At 37.4% G+C, this 25,186-nt stretch overlaps 1 long non-coding RNA gene across 1 annotated transcript in view; it reads left to right on the top strand.

The window, feature by feature from the left end:
* Positions 1–15,103, top strand: part of LOC116632365 — a 254,913-nt gene extending 239,810 nt beyond the window's left edge. Inside the window, exons 3-4 of the long non-coding RNA XR_004299403.1 lie at positions 13,849–13,932; positions 14,256–15,103. This is a non-coding gene — a long non-coding RNA (uncharacterized LOC116632365). The remainder of the gene's footprint in view (positions 1–13,848; positions 13,933–14,255) is intronic.
* Positions 15,104–25,186: the final 10,083 nt, after the last annotated feature.

Below are 25,186 nucleotides of genomic sequence, written 5' to 3'. Positions count from 1 at the left end.
ATCCCCAGGTCCTGGAATTGAGCCGCGCATCGGGCTCCCTGCTCTGCGGGAAGCCTGCTTCTCCCTCTCCCACTCCCCCTGCTTGTGTTCCCTCTCTCACTGTCTCTCTCTGTCAAATAAATAAATAAAGTCTTAAAAAAAAAATGAAAAGGTCATATCACATAAGCTTCTCTGAATCTTGATTTCCTTACTGAACCACTCACTGGAGAAATACCTTCAAATTAACTGGCATATATCCAATGTATTTCTTTTAATGCTGTCAAATGCATTTTATGAATGTAAGGACATTTTCAAGAATTCCTCTTTTGATAAACATTCACTTTATTTCCATTTTTTCTCACTAAAATGATTCTTTAAATACTTCATAAATAGATTCTTTTATATCTTAGTGCTATAATTTCTATAGAATAAATTCATAGCATTGGGATTATGTGGATCATAGTATATATATTTTCAACTTAATGAATATTGCAAATTGCTTTCCAAAAAAACCCTCCACTAATTCGCATTTTCACAAGCAATATAGTAGAATTTTTCCTGAACCCTTACCAGAAATAGGTATCCTAAGTCTTTATTTTTGACAATCTGATGGCTGTAAATTACCTCACTGTTGCCTTAACAGGGTTGAATGCTGTTTGGTATTTTGCTTTCAACTGACTCTTTTATATCTATTACCCCAACATCTATTGGGATGTTTGCCTTTCTTTTGTTAATTTATAAGGCCTATTTGTATACTAAAGGTATTAAGCATTTACCTATCACATATGTTGTAAATATTTTTTCCAGTGTGGTCCCTTTTTCAACAAAATTTTAAATTTTGAGTATTTAAATACATTTGTCCTTTTTTTTTTTTTTTTTTATGTGTCTGGGTCCCCAGAATTGGTGAAACAGTCTCTCCTGCCTCTAGGATTGTACATTAAGAATTTTGAACGGTTTTCATTGTTTTAATTTTTATATATAAGTCTTTAATCCATCTGGAATTTATTTTTGCATTTGACATGACTTAAGGGTCCAACTTAATTTTTTTTCCAGATGGATAACCAGTTGTTCAAGCGCCATTTATGAAATAAATGACCTCTTCTGACTGAATGAAATATCACTTTAGTCATGAATTAAAGTCCAGTTTATATTAGGTTTTCTTTCTCTTCACTCTCTTTTATTCCACTAACTTACTTGTCTATTCCTGTGCTATTATTTTTGATAGACAAGTCCTCCTTTCAGTAGTCTCAGTGACCAAGGAGAAGTGTAAGGAAGAACATCCACCAGGTTGCTTAATTAGTTCATGAGAGGTGAGGTGAAAAGGTAATGGAGAGGTTATACAGGGTAAAGAGACAAAGGGCAGAGAGAAGGGAAAGGAAAAAAAAAAAAATAAAAGACTGCAGGATAAAAGCTGTCTATGAAAAAAATAACATGTAAGATAAAATCCCACCCACCTCTTTTTCTTCCTCCCACTCCATAGAGAATGATGTGAATATTAGCAGTGAGATACATTACCACCGTCACGATCACATCCAAATGAGCCTCATTGTATTACTGCCAACTGCTGAGCTTGGTAAGGCCCATGAGAAAGTGACTGAGGTCTCTCGCCTATGACGAGCTTTGAAGTGAGTTTGAACTGTGAATGCAAAGATGAACATAGTTGATAAAAATGGCCCTCTGGAAGGAGAATCTTCTTTTCTACAAGATGATCAGCCATACTAAATTATTAACAGCAGAACTGGGCATTGTTTTGGAAGGTTGAATGTCACGATGGATCCAACTCATTATTGCACATTTGTATTGCCCTCTTTATTTAAATAGCTAAGTGCACAAAGAGAAAATTGTTTCAGTTTGAAAAAGCTTAGATTTTTCCCTCGAGTGAAAGGATTCTTTCTACCTCAGGAGTTTTTATTTACACCAGCTCTCCCAAGGGTCTCTCCATCTGCTCATTCTTTATCCTGGCCTCAGTTAGTGTTCTGTGTTAAGAGTACAGATTTACATAATTTGCTATTCCTTATCGGAAAGAATGTATTTTAACCCATTTTGGGAAGCATACAGTAAAATAAAAACACCCCACACTGTAGATTTTTGGGAGCCTCATTGTTTATTTCTTTGCTTTTACATCCTTTCTTATTTTCTATTTCAGGTGCTTTTTTAGTTTGTATGATTTTTTTCCTCTTTTAGTTAATTTTGATTATATTCCTTATGAAAACTGTTATAGACAGACACTTTATGCTCTTATGAATGAGAATGTATCATTAGAATCCTTCACCTGATGTATAGATTTTGTGTTAAAGGAATGGCATGGGAAAATTTAACGAAGTCGTTTTAGTAAAGCAATTCGCAGTCATTTTGTTTGTGAACCTTGATTGGGGAAACTGGGAGTTATTTATAGAAATAAGATGATACAGAAAAAGCCAAAGGCCCACTTCTGTTTTGCATTACCTATCAGTATAGGTCTCAATATTCCTCCTAGTAGGGTGGTTTATGTATAATTCTTCTTGAACAGAAGTAGATAGTATACATTGTATTTCTTTATAAGGATACTTTTGAATGTTGAAATTAGAATCATCAGAAGGATTTGCAGGAACTCAAGCTCTGGATTGTTAATGTGAAAAAAATATGTTAAGAATGGTATATGGGATGAAGATTTCAAATTATATAAATTTTTTTTAAAGGTTTTATTTATTTATTTGACAGAGAGAGAGACAGCGAGAGAGGGAACACAAGCAGGGGGAGCGGGAGAGGGAGAAGCAGGCTTCCTGCCGAGCAGGGAGCCCGATGCGGGGCTCGATCCCAGGATCCTGGGATCACAACCTGAGCCGAAGGCAGACACTTAATGACTGAGCCACCCAGGTGCCCCTCAAATTATATACATTTTGTTTTTAAGTAAAGTTGCCACTCCCTCTGAAACTACATCGAAAGATATATTTCAAGCCCCCTTGTCCAGCTCTTCTGTGGGATTTTTAGACAAAGACCTCTTAATTGGCTGTGAGTAACACCTCATTCTTTTCCATCCATGTGATGTGGGAGAAATAAGAGAGAGACCTAAACAACACAATATAATATCGTTGGAAATTGTCTTATAGACACAAGCTTTGATTCCACATCTGTAGACGTGATAGTAAGGGAAAAGATTCCCCTCCCCTTCCTCTCATCATTTTTCTAAAGCTGGTCTCAATTCAAGATAAAAAGAAAGTTCTAAAATTTAAGATTATTTTAATATCAAAGGGAGGCAATGAAAACTGCGTTTTCACCAAAATTGTAGGCTCATGTCTTCTTTTTAAATTAAGCTTAAAAAGCCAACCCCCCGCCTTTTAGTACAGAAGCTCACAATGGGTAGGGCCAATGTTTAGTTAGCCAGAAGCATTAATAATGCAGTGTTAATCTGACTTTGTTAATATTTTAATAGAAAAAGAGTATTATTATAAATTAAAAGAAGAAAATGCATTTCTAAAAATCTTAAAAATAAAAAATCAAAATTAAAAGCAACCTTTTGAATTTAGTTCAAAAATTTTTGAAATGAATAAGACATAGTGAGAAAAAGGACTACATAGTAGGAACATATTTCTGAAATTAGTATCCAATATTTTTTCTCCAAATATTTCTCTCCTTTTTTTCAGTTTGATAGTTGGCCAGGACTCATTGTTTTCTAGACACTTTTTCGATTGAAAATTCCAAAGGCCCAAGATTTAAGGTAAACAGGTGGTGTGGATTTGAGGAGAATGGAGCTTTCTTTGGAAAACAGAAACGATTTCCTTGGGCTAAGGAAGAGAGAGACTCTGCATCCTAGACAGAGTAGGTCCTGGATCCTGCTTCCTGGATAGACCCATGAAGGTAATGAAATATCAGATGGACTAGGAGACATGAGAGAAGAGTTTGAAATCCATTATGGTGACATTCCAGTAAGATTCTAAATGGCTGCTTCTGCACAGAAGCACCAGAATGGTCCACATGTCTTAGAGTAAAGATTCTTTGGAAGTAGTGGAGAAGACCCAGTCTTAAAAAAAGCCAAACAGACAGAAAAGAGGGTTGCCTAAAGTACTTCAAGGATCAAAGTGAGTATCCAAGAAGATAATAGATCAGTACATACCTGTGTAGACAGAAGTCTTCAAGAATCAGAAGAATGTTGCATACTCTACCACACCTTCATACTTGGTCAGCCCCCTAGAACTTAGACCCAGTGCCGAAGATGAGAGGGAGAAAGGGCACAGCTTACTGGTGGAAATTAGCTTCTGTCATCTGATATGCGGTTCAAAATAAAAATTCAGTTGATTTATAGATTTTCTTTCCCTCTTCCTCTGCCCCTCCCCCCACTCACTCATGCAGTCTCTCTCTCTCAAAAAAAAGAAAAGAAAAAAAGAAAAGAAAAGAAAAAGAAACAGCCACCAAAGAAAATTACATTCTTCTCAGATAAAGAGGAATTTTCCTTCACTGGTTGCAGCTAATGGTAAAAAGTGGAAGAAGTCCACTGATGAGATACTCATCCTTCCTCTCTATTGTTTTCAATATAGTGACTAGAATCTCAATCCACACTCTTAATATGATATAGGCTGTGTAGTACTTTAAAATGTTGGCTTTAGTTTACTTCTCCAGTTAAATTTCTTTGTATCCTTTAATTGTTGTTTTTTTTTCTCATTACCTTAAAGCTCTACTGTCATTAACATTTTTCTTTTTTCTTTTTCTTTTAGATTTCTTTTTACTTTACCTGATGTTATTAATTTCAATGGCAGTCCTTTCCTTCTTTCTGGTTTTGTGTTTTGACTATATTGTTAGTTTTTATCCTTTATCTTAAATTTTGTTTTGCTTCCTTATATTATTTTTCCTCCCAAAATGTTTTATTGTGCTAGTGTGTATGCTTTTTCTTGGTTTTAAGACTTAATCCTCTTACTCCTCTACCTTTTCTCTATTCTGTTGCTTTATTTTTACTTCCTTTATCTTGAGGGAAGTGTGACTTATTTTCTAAATAGCAAACAAGAAGTAGCATTCAAAGCATGGTAGCAGTGGAGCAGACCCACACACCAAACAGGGAAGACTGGAAGGTTAAAGTTGAAAGGAGGGTGAAATCATCTGGCCAAGGGCATGCTTGCTGATATTCATATGACATTTTATCAAGTTAAAATTATTGTACCCTTGGCTTGTGATTTAGGATTATTTTAAGTAACCAGTTGTCTGTCTGTCCATGAACTGGAGAAGCCCTCAAACTGATTTTTGAGGAAAATCTTGGGACTTGTTCATGGGTTAATCTTTGACTCACTTCCATTCTACAACAGGGAGTACTCTATGTTTGTTGGACTTTTCCAATTCTCAGAAAAACTAGCAGTGCTAGCCTGAGAATGAAAATATACATCTTTCTTATAGCTTCTTTCAAGAGCAATTTGAAAATTTATGCCAAAATTTGAAATATGCACAGAGCAATTCCACATTGAAGACTAAAGAATATATTCTATGGAAATACAGAAGTACTTAAGGATGTTAGTAAATACTGTAAGTCATAGATATAATTTGAAAGCAATCTAAATGCTCACTTAGTAGGACATTATATTTAACTATATACTACATGTATGTTAAAAAAAGAATAAGTTTGTCCTCTGGGTCCAGCAGCATTAAAGTTTGAATTTCTGAGGGTCCCTGCTCTTATAAATAGAAAACATTCAGGGAATACCTGGGTGGCTCAGTCGGTTTAGCATCTGACTCTTGATTTCAGCTCAGGTCATGATCTCAGGGTCCAAGGATTAAGCCCCACATTGGGCTCCATGCTGGGTGTGGAGCCTGCTTGGGATTCTCTCTCTCCCTCTCCGCCTCCCCGCCACCCATCTTTAAGAAAGAAAAAAAAAAATGATTCAAAATATATCCAGGAAGAAAATATGTAGGAATCAAAATTATAGGGGGAAAAAAAAAAAAAAGCCAAATTGGTAAGTATATGTGATGACATGGTTGCCTTGGGAAGATTTCAGTATAAGGTCTACGACCAAATAATTGGTAATGACAATTTAAAAACACTTAGAAATAGGAGTTTTACCTGTGAAACCTATTGTTATAGAAGTTACCTAACAGATTAATTTTTTTAAGGAGAAAAAAACATAATGCAGATTTAGTAATAATCTGGGGAATAATGAGTGTAAAAGGTCAGAATTACAAGTGTTAGTTATCATTATATATTAGCCTTTTAAATATCACTTTAAAAAGTTAGATAAGGATTTTGGGAAAATGATGAAAGTAGTATAATTTTTAATCCTTTTGAATCTCTCTACAAATGTAGGCAAACAATTAGGATGTCACTTTGGAATAAAAACACTACCTACAATAAAACTAGCAGACAAGGTATTCCTAAAGCCACACTTTAGAGAAGGTAAGGACAAATCATGACATTATATAATCTAGGGGTAGGCAAACAGAAAGAAGCAAAAACCCAGGAGTATTTAAAAATAATCAACAGGTACTCACTAGAAAACACTGTAGGCCAATTTGAAAACAGCAGCTAAAAATGGAAAAGGTTTTATATATACCAGCTTGAGGATGAGTGCAAGGGATATGATAAGGTCTAAAATGTCCAGAGCAGCGCTATTCACTCTCAAAACAAAACACAAATCTATGGGAAACTGACAGGAATACAGTGTAAATTAGGCAGAACAGTGTCAGTAGGAGCAGAAAGACGTTTACAAAGAAGTGGAGGAGAGGCACAGAGCCAAGAGATTGTCAGAAAGTAAGAAGCTATAGTTTTTAACACTTCGTTAAAACTACAAAGCAGAGGGGCGCCTGGGTGGCTCAGCCAGTTGAGCGTCTGCCTTCTGCTCAGGTCATGATCCCAGGGTCCTGGGATTGAGCCCTGGCGTCGGTGTCAGGTACCCTGCTCAGCGGTGAGCCTGCTTCTCCCTCTCCGGGCTTGTGCTCTCTCTTGCTATCTCTGTTTCTCTTTCTCAGATAAGTAAATAAAAGATTAAAGAAAAAAACTACAAAGCAGAGTTGTAGATAAGTGATGCTAGAAAACTCCTACAACCCGTCCATCTCTCCTGTAAGTTAAGGAAAACTAAATTGGATTCCATGGCAAGTAATTATGAGGAAAAAAAGAAAGCAAGAATAAGGAACATTATAATGTTCCCACAGAGAACTGAAGCCAGGAAGACATGCCCATAAAACAAAAAGTATAACCTGATCATGTAACATTTCAAAAGGAGCTAAAAATTAAGAAAGTTATAGGTGATACGAAAGAACATCATAAATGAGACTAAAACAAGAATTGATAATCAAAGAAAAAAATCATTTCAGAAATACGGTCTACAATAAACATGAGAGTAAATAGATACCACCAATGACACCTGAAAGTAAATAGTAAGCAAAAAGAAAAAATGAAGGATGAGAAAATAGTTCAAAAAAGTACAAGATGAAGATAGGCAAAGAAGGTCCAATATGTATATAATTAGGGAATAAGAAAACTAAACCATTGGAAAAGAACAAATATGAAAACTGTAACTCAAGAAAATGTTTTTGAAATTAAAAAGGAGACAACACTGTACATTGAAAGAACTCACCATTTATCTGTTGAAATTTGTCATAAAATTATGTCACTTAAAATATGCACAGAACTGCAAAGTTGTATTACAGTAAAATTACTGGACTTTAAAGAAACAGAAAAATAAATTGAGCACTGAGAAAAAAGACCAAGACATTTATCCAAAAAAGAAAATTTGATGTCATCAAACTTCTTGATAATCATGGTTAATGCTAAAAATTAATAGTCTTTACTCAGAAAAAAAAAAAGTGAGCCATTTACTTTATAACCAGCTAAAATGACTTTCTGGTAGAACAGTTGCACACAAAGTCATCAACATGCAATAATTCAAGGAATATTTTTTTCTGAGGAATTTACCGAAGAGTGAGCTTTAGGCAATGATAAAAAACAAAAGAAAATTTAAGTAAGTACTGGTAATGAATATTAAACATACATTCGCACATAAAACTAAAACCAAATAGTAGTTATAGAAGAAAACGTATAGTGCGTAATAGCTGTAAACTCCAAAAATGATAATATACTGTAACTATCAAAATATTAGGGGAGAATAAGAAAAACATGAAAAGTTTAAAAAGCTTACTGATTATTTCATAGTTATTATTGAGAGTACACTAATATTGTTTTAAGCTATATGTTCAAGGAGATGCAGGGAAAAGAAAAAAAACGTTATTATTTTATAATGTTGTTCTATTTTCAAATAGAAAATAACCAAAAAATGGAAAGGTACTAAGTGTTTTGGATAACATAAAATAGTATGGCAGAGTTGGAGCCAAAATACAGATCATATAAAAAATTAAAGGGGTTAATTGACCTATTAAAATTTTTTCTGACTGGTGAACAAAGCAACATCGAAATTACATTATATATAAGACATGCCCAAAGGAAAGAGATTCAGAATGGTTGAAAATAAAATTATTGTCAAGGACATATCTAGTAAATAAATCAATGGTCAGAATATTGATATCTGACAAGGTAAATTTTAAACTGAAAAATAATGATAAGACAGAGTTCTTTCTTATACCATACACAAAAATAAATTCAAAATGGATGAAAGACCTAAATGTGAGACAGGAATCCATCAAAATCCTAGAGAAGAACACAGGCAGCAACCTCTTTGACATTGGCTGTAGTACCTTCTTACTAGACACTTTGAAAGAGGCAAGGGAAACAAAAGCAAAAATAAACATTGGGCCTTCATCAAGATAAAAAAAACTTCTGCACAGGGAAGGAAACAATCAACAAAACTAACAGACAACCTTTGGAATGGGAGAAGATATTCTACACTTGATCTTAGCCAAAAGGCCGAGAAGCGATGGGAGAAGATACTCTGAAATGACATATCTGATAAAGGGTTAATATCCAAAATATATAAAGAATTTATCAAACTCAACTCCCCAAAAAAGAAACAATCCAGTTAAAAAAACCATGCAGAAGACATGAATAGACATTTTTCCAAAGAAGACACACAGATGGCCAACAGCCACATGCAAAGATGCTCAACATCACTCATCATCAGGGAAATACAAATCAAAACTACAATGAGATATCACCTCACACCTGTCAGAATGGCTAAAATTAACAACAGGAAACAACAGGTATGGGCAAGGATGTGGAGAAAAGGGAACCCTCCTACGCTGTTGGTGGGAATGCAAACCAGTGCAGCCACTCTGAAAAACAGTATGGAGGCTCCTCAAACAGTTAAAAATAGAGCTACCCTATGACCCAGCAAAGGGATGCGTGTACCCTGATAGTTTTCCTTTTTTTTTCCTTAAGATTTATTTATTAGAGAGTGAGAGAGAGCGAGCACAAGTAGGCAGAGCGGCAGACAGAGGGAGAGGGAGAAGCAGGCTCCCCACTGGGCAAGGAGCCCTATATGAGGCTCCATCCCAGGACCCTGGGATCATGACCTGAGCCGAAGGCAGACGCCTTAACCAACTGAGCCACCCAGGCACCCTGAAAAAAGAAAATTTTTAAATATTTTAAGAGACTACACAACTTTGTGGAAATACTCTGAATATCTAAACTAAGTGGATTAATTTTTAGAATAAATGAAAAGTACCAAAATTGACTCAAGAAGAGTCTACACAGACAAATTAACTAGAGAAAGTGGCTAAGTCCACCCCCACAAAAGACACCATCTTCCAATGGTTTCATTGGAGAATTCAACTGAGATTTTTATGATGACATGACTATAATGCTACTTAATTATTTGAGTTTTTACTCTAAAAAGGAAGAACAAATTCAAGTTTATTTTTATGAAATAGATACCATGTTTTAAAAACTAATACAAGATTATACCAGAGAAGAAACAACAGACTAATCTTATGAATGTTGATGCAGAGGTCTCAACTAAATGGATATTAGTATATTAATACTTGTCATTATGTTACCAGATCCTTTTTATTATGTTGCCTTAGTGGAGTCCACGTGTCTTACTGCTTGAATTACTACAGTAACCTTCTGTCTGATCTTCCTGACTCCCACTGGTTTCTTCTTATCAAGGGTTTTTAGACTCCATTGCTACATTAAAATAGAAATATGAACAAGTAGCGTTATGCAAAGATGATTTAATGTTAGAAAAAACCTTAAGGGGCTCCTGGGTGGCTCAGTCGTTAAGCGTCTGCCTTCAGCTCAGGTCATGATCCCAGGGTCCTGGGATCGAGTCCCGCATCGGGCTCCTTGCTCCACAGGAAGCCTGCTTCTCCCTCTCCCACTCCCCCTGCTTGTGTTCCCTCTCTCACTGTGTCTCTCTCTGTCAAATAAATAAATAAAATCTTTAAAAAAAAAAAAAAAAAGAAAAAACCTTAAAACTATCATACAAATAGCACTGCATTGCAAGATCATACGATCATCTCCATAGATGCAGAAGAGGCCTAGGGAAAAATCCAACTATTGATGTTCATTACACTCAATAAAAAGGAATTGATGGATACTTCCTAATAAGAATATAATATATCTATAACATAATCCTATCTTATGATCCGGGAGTTCTACTCTACAGGAACATAGACCCAAACTGTCTTCGATACTGTTGTTTACAATAGCAAAAAGCTGGAAATAAGCTAAATAGTCATCAAGAGGTACTGAAATATTTTCATTCATTAGACTGTTGTAGTTAGTATGAATTAACTAGCATGAAAAGATTGGCTGTATACGAATCTGCTAATGTCTATCAATGTGACTTTGGCAGAGCTATTTAATTTTCCTGGGCTTTCAGTGTTCCTCTCTATAGAATGGAGAGAGCAGTATCTACACTCCAGTGTGGCAATCAGAATTAGAGTTAATATTACATGTGAAGCCCTTGGCACAGTGTGAAACATGGCAGGGACTCAGATGATGATTATCCCAGAGGTGCACTAACACTGCCAAGTTTATTTAACTAGGTTATAGCAAGGGAAATCAGTAGAGCTTTATTAATAAGGCAGAAGTTACCAGCTCCTTTTCATTGTGTTGCCTTAGTCGAGTTTGCCGCTCTTACTACTTGAATTACTACAGTAAGCTTCTGTCTGATCTTCCTGACTGTATGTAGTCTGTTTCTTCTTATCAGTGGTTCTTCAAACCGTGAGCCACATCCCATTAGAGCGTTGTGAAATCAGTTTAGTAGGCCAAGGCCAGAATTTTAAACCTTGAACCAGAATAGAAAATATGAGTGCATCACAGGCTGTCCAACTCTGTTTTGTGAAGCTATTCTTTAGTTCTTTTTCTGTGTTTAAGTGTGCTAGATTGTTACATAAGAGCATTTACCATGGGTGACAGAGTTTGATAGATCTCTGCATATGATCCATTCTCTACAAGTCAGCTGGCGTGATCTACTGCGATGCAGATCTGCTTATGTCACTTTCTTATTTATTCATAAATGGCTGTCAGTAGCTTTCATGAAAATGTTTAAGTTCCTTACATGCAAGGCCCTTTGAGATCTTAAGCTCTTTTCCAAGCCCTGTCTTCTCTCCATGGTCTCTAGATTACCCCAGTTGGCACCCTAGTGATCTGTTTGTAGCCCACTGGACAAGTTATACTATTGTCATTCACACCTTTGCACAAACAGTCCCTCCCCCTGGTTGCCCCTTTTCCTTCTTCTGTGACTAATGTTTCCTGTTCTCGGTTTACAATTCAGCTTATGCCACTTCTTTCAGGAAGCCTTTTCCAATTCTCTGTCCCTCCTGGGCTCTGTGCCATATCATTAACTTTATAATGTTACTTGTTACAAAGTATGAAAATTTTAGTTTATTAGTCTTTCTTGTCCACTAGAACATAAATTTCTTGAAAGCAGGGACTGTGTTTTGTTTACCTAAGAATCCTCAAATAACTGCAGAGAAACTGGTATCTTCCAGGTCCTCAATATGTTTATACTGATTGTGTTTCCTTGGGTGGCAAATGAGAGAGAGATCCTGATATACATGATGAAAATATTAGGAATAACTTTGTTTTGTTTTTTAAGTTCAAAATTTGGCCTTTGATATCTAGTGTATTATTTTTTATTATAAGGCAAAGAAAAAAAAAAGAGGACCATTTGGAGTCACTGATAGAAAAGCAGATCTAAATGTGGTTACCCTTTGATATATTATGGTCTTTTGTCTATTAATTTTAACTAGAGTACTATAGTTATGAAACCAGGGCTTTAGTGCCTTTGATATATATATATGTGATATATATAATATGTTATGTATGTCTTTTATATATATATAAGACAGTGTCCTCATGTCTGAAAGCAGCTAGTTAAACGAAGCTTATCTGCAGAGTTGCTTTTGTGGCAGCTGTCCCAGTAAACACATCCCTTGCATTATAGGGTGATAAGTCTTTTGAGCCAAAAGATATGTCAAACCATTAATTATCAAAGAAGAAGTGACACGTGGGTAGTGAAAATTCCTTGAGATAGATTGCATGTGGATCTGATATAAATAAACTATATTGTTACTCTTCAAAGATGGATTTTCTGCGTTTTAGGCCATTTTTATTTTACATTTTCCCTCTCATTTCCTGTCTTTTGATCATTTCTTTATGGCTAATAGCTTTCTAAGAGCAAGAATATGGGGAGTATAGAGGAAAATCAAGATGCAATGCTAAGTTCCTGATATTCACAAAAATGCCAGTTAAGAATCTATTTGCACACACACTATGTGTCAGGTGCTATAGTAGGGGCTCTGATGTGCGTTATGCGTCACCACCATGAAATCCTCACACCTACCCTACAGACCTTAGTTGAAGAAATTAAAGTTTGGCAAGGTAAAGTAAGCTGTCAGAGTTATGTAATTATAGCTGGTTTCTTATTTATATTTTAAAGATAAGATCAGAGAGAAGATAGAAATGAGGGGTTAAACTAAGAATTTGAGTTTGTCCTTTTATTTGCTTTCTTCAAAACAAACCTGCTTCCTATCCATGGATTATAGAGAGTACACTGGACAATGGATAGGTATACTGTACTTCATAGAGTTTTTGCTTGTTGGGTGCTTTTTGCTGTACTATTGAGAAATTTATAAAAATCAAGAAATTCATTCATTCATTCATTTCATTCATTCATTCATTCATGTTTTAGACTCTAGAGACATAAACAAAAGCAGGAAACATTAGAATCAGTGAATTAAGGATCTAAACAAATAAATAAAAGTTATAGCATTGTAACCAGGGGTATAATTGATACAAACATGCAACAATAAGAGAAAAATAGAATGGCCATTTAGTACTTTACTCTTCCTGGAGAAGTCAGGGAACTTTCTGAGGAGGTGATTTGAACTGAGAACTGAAGGATGAGTAGGGGAATAACCGAGGGATCAGAGAACACTAAGACTTCCTGGACATTTCCTATCCTCCAGGCTTTAAAGTCTGCTGATATGACAAGTGACAAGTGAACCTGCTTGATGAAGATTTGATAGGAATCTGATGCTGGGGAATGAAGGAAGGACTGGGAATAAAGAAGTTGACAACTGTTCTGAAGTACTAGGTGCCTCATCACTTTTATTTTTTCAGATTCTATTTCTTTCTATGTTGAATGAGGCATGGTCATAACAATGACATTTCCCCGAACATTGGCAGTTCATTACCAGGTAATGGGATAAGGATTGTCCTTCTGTCCTTCATCCCTCCTCAACTTCTCCTCTACTCTTGACAATAGCATTACTCAGAAAGGCCAAAGGAATGTCATTAATTACCATTGAACTTCTTAGAATTGCCAATTTTAGGGAAAGCCCCAAAGGATCTTTCAGCTTTTTTTTTTTTTTTTTTTTTTTTTTTTTATTAATTAAAATTTAAAAGAAAACCCCAAAAGGTTTTTTAGTTTTTTTTTTTTTTTTTTTTTTTTTGCACATGTGAAATAATGGAAAATAGTAAAATCGAGACTAGAACGTGTTTTGCTTTTCCAGATCTGCCTGGTGCAAGTGCTAAAGAGACCGCAGATGGAAGCTCACAGATGGAAGCCTGCTGATCATACAGCTGTTTCTTTGTTGGTATGCAAAACCAACTGTGGGTGGGAGCAACGGACGAAGAGACAATATTAGAATGCAATGGCATTTTAATTATACCTACCATAATTCTAATGTTCTGTTCTGTGGTGAATTGTTTGGGGAGTTGTCTTGAAATTAGAATCCAGTCCCGCAAACTTGAATCAATTAAAGTAGTACTGTTTGGAAATATACAGAGAAGCAAGTTTGCAAAAGATTTTCCAGTAATCTTGCTTTGTAATGTTTAGCCTTCTTCTGATGACTCTTGGGTTGAGAGGAGAGGGAAGGGAGAAGGCCAAGATTTAAAGTACCCTATTTCTGCTCCCTAGGGACTTCCACTGGACAACATTCTTAACTCCTTGAACTATTTAAACTGTCTCTGAATACTCTTACCAGAAGTCACCCTGCTAGCCGTGAACCCAGCTTGCCTGAAAGAGGTAATGTGACTCTAAGCTTGTGCCGCCATCCCAGTTTTCCAGGAACGGAGACTTGAGAGCCAATTAAGGAGGCTACTCACTGAGGGTTGTACCAAATTTCATTTCATGAGTTGCTGTGAGCCTTCTGTGTTCCAAGCCCAGGATGAGTGAGAGAGACACTGTTCTTAACCCTCTTGGAACTCATTGTCTAGTAGGGAAAACATGTATAAACTAGTAGATTAATTATTTAGTGATGGAAGCAATAGATGCAAAGTAACAAGTGGTAAGAGAACATAGAAAAGTGGAACAAGAAATAGATAAAGGGGCAGCAAAGGCTCTTCTGGGCAACTGGAGGCTTGCATACTGAACAGAATACTGTGGGTTAAGAAGGAGGGGAAAAGAACTCCCGGTAGAGGGAAGAGCATGCGTGAAGGCTCTGTGGCTTAAAGGGGAGTGACTTGTTTGGGGAATTAAGAGAAGACCAGTGTGCCTGGAATATAGAGACCTAGGATAGGAGGCAGGGATATAGGCAGGGGTTGGACTGAAGAGAGCCTTGGAAGCCATACTAATGATATTTCACTTGATTCTAAGAAAATGGGAAAACCAAAGACTTTAAAGAGGCGAGGGACATGCTCCAATGTGAGCATTCTACAAAGGTCCATTTGGTGACTGTGTGTAGGTTGATTTGGAAGGTAGCAAGTCTAGATGCAGAGGTAGTGATACAGAGAATCTCACAGATCCAGGAGAGATTTAGGAACCACATGAGCAAGTTTTGGTGACCAATTAGATGTGAATTATGAAGGAGGAAGGGATATAAGGATAACCCCAAGTTTCTCAGTGAACACATGGGTATTTGGTTGTGTCATTTACTGACATTAAGACCCAAGAGAAGGACCACGCTTGATGAGTGGGTATGAGGCAGGAAAACTGAGTTCAAGTTTGGACAGTTGAACTTGGGATGCCCTCTGAGGGACACACAGGTGAAGCAGCAAAGTAAAAATTAAAAAGGAGGTGCTGAATGACACAAACCTGAATTTGTAATCCCTCTTCTGTCACTTACTCCAAGAGACCTTGGGCACGTTTTTAAGTCTTATGCATCACTTTCTTCATCTGTAAAATGAAGATAACAGTAACACTGCCTCCACCGAGTTGTTGTGAAGATCGAGTGAGAATACGCATCACAGTAACAGTAGATACTGGGGGTTGTGGGTGTGAGATGAGGTGGTGTAGGAAGGGAAGCTGTAGGTGGGCTGAGATGACTCATCTTTTTTTATCACTTAAAGTTTTATAAGAATATATATGTTATATGTATGCTTAGAAACAAAGCAAATAGTAAAATATGAAAATGTATCAAAGACTAAATAAAAATATGCATGTACAGCACTTGGCATAATATTTGGTGAACAGTCCATGAATGTTAGGTATCTGTAGACATAGAGACCTAGAGGTCAGAGACAGGTCTGGTCTAGAGGTATACCTTTAGTAATCCTGGATGTTCTGACAGTAATGAGAGCCATGGGGAGTTGAGGAAATCATCTAGAGAATGTTGAGTAAAGGAAGGGCCAAAGTTTGAACTTTGAGGAATGCCAACTGCTGAAGATCAAGTAGAGGAGAATGAGTCAGCAAAGGAACCTTAGAAGGGGGCAGCCAATAAAGCAGGAAGAAAACTCTGCCCATGTGGGCAAGGTGTGGTTACATTTGGAAGAACACACAAGTGATATGGCATGTTGTTGCAAGCTATAATACGTGGAGAACTACAAAGTGTGCTTTGGGTAAACTAAACTGGAGACTTGAGCAGGCTCTTTGGATAATCAGGCATAATCTTTGTTGAGAAACTATCTGGTTCTTTATTTTAAATCAAATCTTGGCTTCTGTCCTGGAAACAGAGCCAGTCAATTGGTCACTTGGAAGTTGAATCTATTACTTCTTATGAGATTCTCTGTTTTCAAGGAGGTGCTACTTAAAACTTAGTCAATTTATATAAAATTTAAAAATATCACGGATGTCAGAGAAGAAAACAAAAAAGTACGAGGAAAGGAAATTTCATTCTCTTCACTCAGAGTTCTGGCCAATGTATAACCTTTAATTTTTTTCAAGAAAAATTATTTTAAGGAGGGCATGTACTGCATGGAGCACTGGGTGTTATACGAAAACAATGTGGATCACTACATCAAAAACTAATGATGTATTGCATGGTGACTAACATAACATAATAAAATAAAAAAGATTTCTTGAATTATAATTCCATAGACACCCATCCCTCGTCCCAATTTTATTTTTTTTATAAAAACTGGCACTTTTTATTTTATATTTGGAGAAAGTGGTGATTGTCTGACCTCATAAAAAAGAGATGAGTCTTGGGGAGCATTGGTGGCTCAGTTGGTTGAGCGTCCGACTCTTGATTTCAGCTCAGCTCATGAGCTCAGCATCATGAGATCGAGCCCCATGTCAGGCTCTGCACTCAGTGCAGAGTCTGCTTGAGAGTCTTTCTTTCTCCCTCTGCCTGTCTCCCCACTCATGTGCTCTCTCTCTAAAATAAATAAATAAAATCTTTAAAAAAGAAAGAGAGATGAGTCTTTTTTATATAATATATTTATGAAAACTGCTTCATTTCAAATAAGTGGAAAATTTCCAAAGGGAGAGATGGGTTTAATTATATGCCCTGTTTTTCACTTGCATAGCATTTTACTTTAAGGCCCTGAAAGATGGCAGTTTTATTGGGAAATAAAGTAATTAGCTGTAAGCATACCATGGAGAGAGTAGGAAATGGGTCGTGATGAACTTGTAGTTTCAGATGGCATCCTGAAGGGCTAGGGTCCTAGCTCTTAATTGTGCTTGGATTCTGTGCCAAGGCAGGTGAGGAAGTAAGAAGAGGGTGCTTTATCACCCCTTCTACTTTGTATCAGTTCTGCACATTCCGGGTGAGAGCACCGAGGTTGACGGACTGTGTTTGGCACCTTGAACTTCCTCCGAGCCCAGTTCTGAATCCAAAGCAGGTCATTTACTTCTATAAACATTACTTTTTCTAATCTGTGAATTGGAGATAATAGTCCTGCCACCCTCATAAGGCTTTAGGAGGAGTGGATAGGTTAATGAAGGGAAAGCTCTTGGCATACAGGAAACTGTCCTATATAACATGGCCGGTACTCTTAAACGTGAGAATTCCCTCTGTAGAATTGTTAATCTGTTCATCTACATCTGTCCCAAATACATTTAGGAAATGTCGTTCTGTTTTCCTTCCTCGCCTACTCCCAAACTTCAAGATTGTCTTTATAAAAGTTACAGGCATAACCCTCAATCAGCAAACTCACTTATGCAAAATGAATTTTTAATTTTTTTCAAACTCAATCTGATTTTTATTTTGAGACCTTATTCTGCCAGGGAGGGTAGAAATAACCTCCATCAATTTGAAGATCTCTCCTCCCCCTCTACCCACTCCTTTCCCCGGGGGTTTTATGTAAATGTAGGAATCAGACAAGATGTCAAAGTTTGTTCTGAAGGGGCATTTGGCCTTCAGTGTGCAGGAAGTGGCTGCATTGTCTGTGCTCTGGCTTGGCCCTGATCCTCCATCATCGTTAGTCCCACTGGGAGGTCATGGTTCTGTATTTGGTGTCATCTTGTACGATGTCTCCCCCGATTGCATGTGTGCCAGGCTGTGGGACTTCTTCCCCAGAGTGGGGAAGCTTTCTTCCCAGCTTCTACCAGCTATTTGGTCTATACCCTGAGCCACTAAGTTCTCTTGCAGATGATTTCTGTTTTTCCACCTGGCATATCCATCGTTTATAGCCCTGGATGCATAGCCAGTTACCTACTTGGTGAAGGAAAAAGGAAGGGGACCACAGGAGAGGGAGGGACCAAAATCCAATATCTCAAATGTACCGCCCTGCCCCTTAAGTTACAGACATATTATAGAAGTTAATGCTTTCAGCCATGGAGCACACTGAGGTGAAATATAGTATTTGAAATGTCATGCAGAATTTATTGTGTATACCCAACTCAGGAGAAAGACATTTTAAAAGTTCAAGTTTTGTTTTTCTTAGAATGGACTGTGACTGTATATACTGACCTAATTAATTTAAAAATCTCCCCTAAGTAATACAAGAGGGCTCATTACACAGCCTAGTGAGGGGAATCTTGATGTCAGAATCATTATACCTGTATCAATAAGGTAGACGAGGTCTGAAACATTATGCATGCTTTGAAAAAACAAACTTGTTTTCTCTAGTGTTTGTGCTTTGACTGAAGAAGTCCTCATTCTATGATTTGGGGCATTATAAGCATTTTTCTTGACTTCTTCCGGACCCAATAATTCTGCCTAATTTAGCAAAAGGAAAAAGAAAAACTGTTTACCTTCACCCCCCCTACGGTCCACTCATAAATGTGGCTTTCTATTGCCCTTGGTTACTTCCTGCATTTAGGAATAGAAAGGAAAGGAAAGGAAATAGAAAGGAAAATAATTCAAAAATTTGGTTTTCAGAGGGACAAAGGGATTGGGAAGCATTATTTACCTACTAGACTGGAGCAGACCTTGGTGGCCATCTGGTGCACCATGTTTTTGGGTAATTAACATGCATCCACACTTCTATTTCGTTTCTTTTCTGAAGTAAATCTGAAAATGTGTGCTAACAGACTGCCTGTAACACAAAGGAGCCAATGTTAAAAAATGATTATACTCATCTCCTTTCAAAAAACAATGAAAAAAAAAAAAAAAAGCCCAAACTTTGTTTTGCCACCAAAGGCAGAAGCTACCCTCAGAAGCTGCCAGAGGCTCTGGGTCCCAGACGGAATTGCTTGTTCTCTTTAGTCAGCACATTTGGTGAGCAGTGTTGTATGCCCAGCATTCCCCCTTCCTTGCCATCAGGCTTGTCACCCAGAGCCTTGAGGGGAACATTTACATGATCAAATGGTCACGGCCACAGTGGCGCAGCCCCATTCAGGGACTGGATTTTGAATTCAGGATTAGTTCTCACTGGTTCACAGCTTGAGTTTGTTTTTCCAAATGACTTTATCATAACTATAAATTCAAGTGAGTCAACCTACTGGATGGTGGCTCAGTGTGTCTGTGTGTTGGCAATATATATTTGATTTAATCTGTAGGGAGAAAAAAATTGTTCTTGCTGGCATAAAGCCTTCCAGGAGAATTCAATGAATAGGTCACATACACAAGTCTAAACAGTCTCTTTATGGAAGATTTTACTTTATAATGTCAGTGCAATTACTTCATCCACAAAAGATCTAGATGTATTTCAAGTCAACCTGAATGAATAGCTGAAAAAAACTCAGACTGTCATGGTGAACATAAATGCAAACATTTATTATATAAATAAAAATCTTCAGCTGAGTGCTTAAGGTGTAAGGGTGAGAATTAAATGAAATTTCATTGTAGAACATGATTCTCACAGCAGGAGCCTTTAAAACAGAACTGATTGCTCTTAACACACATTGATATTTAATATTTACTTTTAAAAAATGTAGAAAGCTTAGCCTGTTTGGGCTGAAAACAAATTGTTTTCTGATTTAAGAACAATTCTAATTTTAGATTTTATCTAGAGTTATATATACTAGAAAATAAATATTCTAAAGGCATTATTATATTCCCCTTTTACAGATGAGAAAACTGAGGTTTAGAAACATCAAATTACTTGTGCATATTTACTTGTTTAGTTAAATCTTAACCTTAAATGTACCCTAGATTCATTTAGTTCTCCATCTCTTCCTTTCCCCTAGAATTATCCTACCATGATTCTGCTGTTGAGATAGGTGCCTGTGGTACAAAAATGCGTAAGACAAAAGACCATAATAATCACTCTAAAAGTGGTTAGAGTTCACCTAGGTAGAGAGACAAGACAGTAGAAGAGTCAAACAGGTGTGGGGAGCTTTGGGAATAGAGATGGGGGCCCAAGATATGTGTGTGTGCGTGGATGCATGTGTACGTTTGTACATGTGTGGTGTGTTAGGGGAAAGGGGCATGGGGAGTTCCAAAACCCAGAGGATTGAAGAATCCTGTAAGTATTTTTTCCAGGCAAAATGAGATATCACTGTTGCATTGTTTTTCTCTGTGGGCTCCCTTTTATCAATTCCAGTGACACCAGAAAAAAAGCCACAGTTGAGGCTAAGCCTGACTTCAAGATGTCTACAAGTAGATATAAGAGTAGCTATGGGTGAGTAGACCATGGATGTTCAAAATCAAACTCACAGCTCCTAGGGTCATAAACCTTAACTCTCAGGGGTTTTTTAATACGTAGAAGTGAAAAATAAAAGTCAGAAAGTAGAGAGAGGCAAATGAGTAAGGCAGGACATAACCTGTCCAAGTATAAGACAGTGTAATTTCAGTGGAGCCAGAGTTGGGATAGGTGGAGTTTGATTTGAACCTTGTCAGTGGAGATGACTTAGCTGTGCTCATCCAAACCTGATGACTGCCTAGGTAAGCACACAGCCACTTGTCAAATTGTAAAAGCAGAAGCTGTCTGTCACCCTCATCCCAGACAGTGAGGTGTGACCCCTATTAAAGCTACCAAAACAATAGACCAGAGGGACAAGCACATGGGACAGGGATAGCAGGGAGGTAAAGAAAACAGACAAATGCACTGAAAGACCAGGAACCAGAAGTGTGCTTGTTAAGAGGAAGCCTTGTGCAAGGGAGTTCAACTCATAGGTAACCACTATCAATGACAGTGTTTAAGATGAGAGAGAGTATGGTCCCATTTCTCAGAAGAGTAAGCATCCATGAGTCTTGATTATCCCAGCAGGTGTGGACAGTGCACCTCCTTGGCTGCCACACAGGGCTGGGAGCAGGGTGAGGCTGGCCCTGAGACCACACCCCCGTGGCAACCTCATTCTTATATTGTTATGCATAAAATGCCACAGAAGGAAGTGTTTGGTCCTTCCAGTTACTATGAAAGTCCCAAAGAAATCTATCCTGTTTTACAGACCATTAGAGAAAAGAATTTTAGAATCTTTTCCTTAAAAGAGGTGATACATTTTACTTCTACATTTAAAACACTCATAATAGGAGGAAATTCTTCAGATAGATAATGTTTTAAATCTTTCATGTTGCTCTGTTCAACTTACTTCATCTCAGTTTGACTTAGTAAAGAAGAAACAGCTCATTTTCACCCACCCTGTTATAAATGCTTCCCCTTGCTTGCTTTACTCATTGAGGTTAAAGTGGCCAACTGATTTTAATTTTATACAGTGACCTTATTTTTTTGGATACATATATACATAAATATGCATTATAATATATATTTATATATGTGTGGTATATAGTGTATATGTATATTAATACACACATACACATGCATATATATATATGCATAAAATTCATTTATTGCTAAAGCATTGCTAGTAGAATTAGTTGCCTTGAGAAGACATTAGAAAGTGCAGATGAGTGAATCTCAATGCTACTTCACTGAAAAACTAAGCTGTGAAAATAAATGCTCCCTAAAAATCAAATCTGGCTTTTAAACCAGCTTTACTGTTAATTGGCTGATGACCTTGGGTATACCATAAAGCTGTCTATAAAATGAAGAGTTGAAGTTAGATGAAATCTGGGTTTTTTTGGCTTTCAAATTTTTCATGCCCTGGGGTTGTAGGATTCCATGAAAGTGTTACTGGTATGGGTAATGGGATGTATAAGGAGGATATTTGAGTAAACTGTGATCCAGGCCTCTCATCCTCTATCTCGAACAGCACTGCTAGGTTTGACCTGTTTTCCAAGTGAGATTTCAGTGTCAAAATCCCATTTGAAGACTTCAAATTTTGTGAACATCTCTCTCTGATACGAGGAAAGATTAGCTAAGTCAAATGTAGTCAAAGGTAATCAGGGGAGAGCAGTGTGTTTGTTTATTGGCTTAAACCTTCTTATTATCAAATGTGACATCCAGAAAATTGTGTAAGGTGGTAGGTGCATTGAAACATTTGTCTGTAAAGCAGATACCCATACAACTCCATCAAGTCATGAAATAGAGCATTACCGGAACTACACTCTGTACCTCTCTGTCTTCACTGTGTCACCATGAAATAACTTATGGCCTCTTAAGGTAACTATGACCCTTCCTTTTCTAGTACTTTTTTCTCTTTATATTTTTTTTTTACCGCCTATATATGCATTCTTTTTTTTTTTAATTTTTTATTGTTATGTTAATCCCCATACATTACATCATTAGTTTTAGATATAGTGTTCCATGATTCATTGTTTGTGCATAACACCCAGTGCTCCATGCAGAACGTGCCCTCCTCAATACCCATCACCAGGCTAACCCATCCTCCCACCCCCCTCCCCTCTAGAACCCTCAGTTTGTTTTTCAGAGTCCATCGTCTCTCATGGTTCTTCTCCCCCTCCGATTTCCCCCCCTTCATTCTTCCCCTCCTGCTACATTCTTCTTCTTCTTTTTTTCTTTCTTAACATATATTGCATTATTTGTTTCAGAGGTACAGATCTGAGATTCAACAGTCTTGCACAATTCACAGCACTTACCAGAACACATACCCTCCCCAGTGTCCATCACCCAGTCACCCCATCCCTCCCACCCCACCCCCCACTGCAGCAACCCTCAGTTTGTTTCCTGAGATTAAGAATTCCTCATATCAGTGAGGTCATATGATACATGTCTTTCTCTGTTTGACTTATTTCGCTCAGCATAATACCCTCCAGTTCCATCCATGTCGTTGCAAATGGCAAGATCTCATTCCTTTTGATGGCTGCATAATATTCCATTGTATATATATACCACCTCTTCTTTATCCATTCATCTGTTGATGGACATCTTGGCTCTTTCCACAGTTTGGCTATTGTGGACATTGCTGCTATAAACATCGGGGTGCACGTAGCCTTTCGGGTCCCTACTTTTGTATCTTTGGGGTAAATACCCAGGAGTGCAATTGCTGGATCCTATGGTAGCTCTATTTTCAACTTTTTGAGGAACCTCCATACTGTTTTCCAGAGTGGCTGCACCAGCTTGCATTCCCACCAACAGTGTAGGAGGGTTCCTCTTTCTCCAAATCCCGCCAACATCTGTCATTTCCTGACTTGTTAATTTTAGCCATTCTGACTGGTGTGAGGTGGTATCTCATTGAGGTTTTGATTTGGATTTCCCTGATGCCGAGCGATATTGAACACTTTTTCATGTGTCTGTTGGCCGTTTGGATGTCTTCTTTGGAAAAATGTCTGTTCATGTCTTCTGCCCATTTCTTGATTGGATTCTTTGTTCTTTTGGTGTTGAGTTTGATGAGTTCTTTATAGATTTTGGATACTAGCCCTTTATCTGATATGTCATTTGCAAATATCTTCTCCCATTCTGTCAGTTGTCTTTTGGTTTTGTTGACTGTTTCCTTTGCTTTGCAAAAGCTTTTTATCTTGATGAAGTCCCAATAGTTCATTTTTGCCCTTGCTTCCCTTGCCTTTGGCAATGTTTCTAGGAAGAAGTTGCTGCGGCTGAGGTCGAAGAGGTTGCTGCCTGTGTTCTCCTTTAGGATTTTGATGGACTCCTGTCTCACATTGAGGTCTTTCAACCATTTGGAGTCTATTTTTGTGTGTGGTGTAAGGAAATGGTCCAGTTTCATTCTTCTGCATGTGGCTGTCCAATTTTCCCAACACCATTTGTTGAAGAGACTGTCTTTTTTCCATTGGACATTCTTTCCTGCTTTGTCAAAGATTAGTTGACCATAGAGTTGAGGGTCCATTTCTGGGCTCTCTATTCTGTTCCATTGATCTATGTGTCTGTTTTTGTGCCAGTACCATACTGTCTTGATGATGACAGCTTTGTAGTAGAGCTGGAAGTCCGGAATTGTGATGCCACCAGCTTTGCTTTTCTTTTTCAACATTCCTCTGGCTATGCGGGGTCTTTTCTGGTTCCATACAAATTTTAGGATTATTTGTTCCATTTCTTTGAAGAAAGTGGATGGTATTTTGATGGGGATTGCATTGAATGTGTAGATTGCTCTAGGTAGGATTGACATCTTCACAATATTTGTTCTTCCAATCCATGAGCATGGAACGTTTTTCCATTTCTTTGTGTCTTCCTCAATTTCTTTCATGAGTATTTTATAGTTTTCTGAGTACAGATCCTTTGCCTCTTTGGTTAGATTTATTCCTAGGTATCTTATGGTTTTGGGTGCAATTGTAAATGGGATCGACTCCTTAATTTCTCTTTCTTCTGACTTGTTGTTGGTGTATAGGAATGCCACTGACTTCTGTGCATTGATTTTATATCCTGCCACTTGACTGAATTCCTGTATGAGTTCTAGCAGTTTTGGAGTGGAGTCTTTGGGATTTTCCACATAAAGTATCATATCATCTGCAAAGAGTGAGAGTTTGACTTCTTCTTTGCCAATTTGGATGCCTTTGATTTCTTTTTGTTGTCTGATGGCTGTGGCTAGGACTTCCAATACTATGTTGAATAGCAGTGGTGATAGTGGACATCCCTGCCGCGTTCCTGACCTTAGGGGGAAAGCTCTCAGTTTTTCCCCATTGAGAATGATATTCGCTGTAGGTTTTTCATAGATGGCTTTTATGATATTGAGGTATGTACCCTCTATCCCTATACTCTGAAGAGTTTTGATCAAGAAAGGATGCTGTACTTTGTCAAATGCTTTTTCTGCATCTATTGAGAGGATCATATGATTCTTGTTCTTTCTTTTGTTAATGTATTGTATCACGTTGATTGATTTGCGGATGTTGAACCAACCTTGCAGCCCAGGGATAAATCCCACTTGGTCATGGTGAATAATCCTTTTAATGTACAGTTGGATCCTATTGGCTAGTATTTTGGTGAGAATTTTTGCATCCATGTTCATCAGGGATATTGGTCTGTAATTCTCCTTTTTGATGGGGTCTTTGTCTG

Source organism: Phoca vitulina, unplaced genomic scaffold (assembly GCF_004348235.1).
Source record: "Phoca vitulina isolate PV1807 unplaced genomic scaffold, GSC_HSeal_1.0 scaffold6, whole genome shotgun sequence".
NCBI lineage: Eukaryota > Metazoa > Chordata > Mammalia > Carnivora > Phocidae > Phoca > Phoca vitulina.
Note: the sequence above shows the minus strand (reverse complement) of the source record. Positions and strands in the feature narration are given on the sequence as shown.